Source organism: Arvicanthis niloticus, chromosome 29, assembly GCF_011762505.2.
Source record: "Arvicanthis niloticus isolate mArvNil1 chromosome 29, mArvNil1.pat.X, whole genome shotgun sequence".
In the NCBI taxonomy this organism is placed as follows: Eukaryota; Metazoa; Chordata; class Mammalia; order Rodentia; family Muridae; genus Arvicanthis; species Arvicanthis niloticus.
This window is the reverse complement of record NC_133437.1, coordinates 19,075,279-19,078,358: the sequence shown is the minus strand read 5'-3', so window position 1 is coordinate 19,078,358 and position 3,080 is coordinate 19,075,279.

The window sequence follows — 3,080 nt, the reverse complement described above, 5'->3', positions numbered from 1 at the left end:
TTCAGAAATCACTTCAAAGCAAAGTAAAAGGATTTTCTATGACGGATCCAGTGATTTTTCCTCAATAAATAGGTTTTAGATTGTTACACACACGTAGAAGTGGAACAAAGGGAACTACCAGAAAATATATTGGTTGCCCCTAATAAAATTTATTTAGACAGTTTACTTCTCATAAAAAATAGAGATTGAATTTTGTACAAGAGCCTGCCAAGGGACGATGCACAGGGAAATCTTTTTTCTTCTTCTTCCTAGCACCCCCCCCCCCCTCCTTTTAAAGAAAGCACAAAGGGCCTTTAAAGACCGAGAACTTGCTCCTGGCTCCCTTGGTAGGAGAACGTGGTAGCTCGGTGAGAAGAGACTTTGGGAGAGAGGTGGTGTTTGTTTGTTTGTTTGTTTGTTTTTAAAATCTTGTGGCTATGTAAATTACAAGTACACCCACTACACAAACAATGCTGCGCTAGGTTTGCCATCCAGTTTTTGGAACACGTCTTAGAAATAAGGTGTAGCTGGACCAGGCTGTGGAAGAGGATGGCAGGGAGAGACACCCCGGCAAGAAGCCCAAAAGATGGATTTATGCAGATTAGGTTTAAAATTCTGATTTTCTCTCTAATTGTGTTTCTGCTATCATTGCAAATCCTTTGTACAGGCAGAGAGACAGGGAAAATAAAAATATATAGAGGGTTCTCCAGGAAGAATTGGGTAGTGTGCCCAGAGCCTTAATTGCTTTTTCCACTTACAGAAATCTCGGGTGTTCATTAAACGTAACTGTAAGCTGCTTGCGTTGTGTGTAAACGGCTCTTTTCTGTGCAGACAGTGGGCTGAAATATGGCGCGTTATTAGTCACATTCCTGCTATTAGATGCTGAATTGTAACATTGTTCCCTTTAATGAGAAGCGCCTCCCCTCAATAATTAACGATCTCACATTTTCCTATTTTCTTGCCTGATGAAAAGAATCAATTTTAATTCGTGGTAAATTACAGCCATGCTTTGGGGTATTATTTGCTTACTGAAAACAAATCAAGTGACTTGAACACTCCTGTTTACTTTTCCAGATATGCAATAACCCAAAAGCAACTGTACATCAGATCGCATTGCTCAGGCGCACTTCAGAAGGGAAGAAAAGATTAAAACGTGGGGAGGAGAAAAGGGGGTGCTGGGAGGGAGCCCCAGACCCAAAACACTTGCAACAATGGTGACCAGGATTTTTCTCACATCAACTTCAGGAGCCAGAAGTGGTATTCCCCAGCCTCAGTGTCCACCCTGTCCTGGTAAGGGTCCTTAAATCACATGACCATCCCGGAATTCCGGACTGCTCCAGCAGCGGTTCTTTCGCAGCTCGTTCCTGGGAGAGGGCAGGTGGAACAGAGCGCCTGAGGGAGCAAAGTCTCTACAAAGGGGTGCCCCATGGGCGCTTCCACACTCCTCTGCTTGAGAACTCTCAGAGTCGCCAGCCAGAGACCACAGCCAAGGAGGATTCGGCTGAGTGCCCCTGCCAGTCCACTGCGAAAGCGCCTTCCTCTTCTGGTGGGGGCTCTCCAGGGCAGAGAGAAGCATCTGTAACTTAGTCAAACAGGCCTGGGTCTAGCACAAACCTCCAGACCTCCGCATCCCCGGAGCTGAGGGGCTTGAGGTCAAGACGCACTTAGCCCGTATTGTCTCCAAACAGAGCTGACTTAATCTAAAGGAAAACAAAAACAAAAATCTTGACTACAGACCCAAGCTCCCAATATTTCTTTTTTCTTCTTCCAACACTGAGAGCAGGGCTTCAAACATGACCTGTGTATGCGCTTTGGTGAGCAGTGCGCTGCAGGTCCATTGACAAGGCCGGGGCTTGCCAGTGGCTCTGAGAAGCAAGAAAACTGTCCCAAACTAATGTCATAACCTGGGAGCTTGAGGCAATACAGGAAGTGATGTATGGATGGTGGATTGATGGATGGATAGATAGATAGTTTTTCTTTGAATACTTTTGCACACGTTTGCTTTTGCAAACTACAAGCAGACGGTCCAAACAGACAGCTCCCCAGCCTGATTCTTGATGAGCTCAACCGCCAGACCCTAGCTTGCTTCTTTCTCTGTTTCCGTCAGACAACAAGCCTTCAAGGCAGAAACAACCACACCAGACAATGACGAATCAGAACCTGCCTTGCGGTTGTACTGTTTATCCCAGCTTCCCTTGTATTGCCTTTTGCTCTGTTGTTTTAATGGGCCCAATTAGCCACACGGAACATAATAAGTGGCACACAGGTTTTGTTGCATGTGTTAAGTTCGTTGCTTTTCTTATCTCTATTTACTTAGGATAAATAATCATATATCCGTTATTCAGCTAGGTGACAAGGCTAGTAATTGGAAGAAGAAAAAAAGTCTCATTCTTACTCTTTCTATAACTAGATATAGCGCTAATAAGACTGCATCAATCTTATGTAGCAAATAAATAAAATAGACAAACAAACAAATTTGCCTCCAACAAGTTAATGCGGTGTATCTGAGTGGAAAGTAGATATTTTCACGCATTCTGGAGATGAGGAGTGACTTTTAATAAAATCACAAGAAAAAAAAAACAAATGTAATTCTGTAAGCCATTTCTTCCAGAAGCCAGCGGTCTCGCCACCCCCTTCCCCCGCCCTGGCTTCTCCATCACAGCCTCTCTCTTTTCCTAAGCAGTTGGTCCCGGTTCAGAATGACAAGGGTCTTGGCTTTGCCAGTCACTTTACACTTGGCTGGGGGGGGGGGGGCAGGATTCTATAGGTAATTAGCCTTCTGCAAGTAGGATTTTTCTCTTCGGCTTTCCCTCCATTCTTGCTTTCTTTCCCCCCCCACCCCCCCTTTAGTGTTATTCTCTTTTCTCTTTTTCCTGCACGCATTTCATCCTCTCCACTCTCCCTCCTCTCTGACCCCGGGTCTCCAGCCTCTCCTTTCTCTTTTCTCTCTCTCTCTTCTCCCCCCACCCCTTTCCCATCCCAGCCCCCCTTCCCTGTCCCTTGTCCCCTCCCAGCAGCCCGAGTGCAGCTAATTCCGGGCGTCTATATTCACTCAATTAGAGAAATCTACAGTGAAGATCGATCTTCCATCTGCAGACATG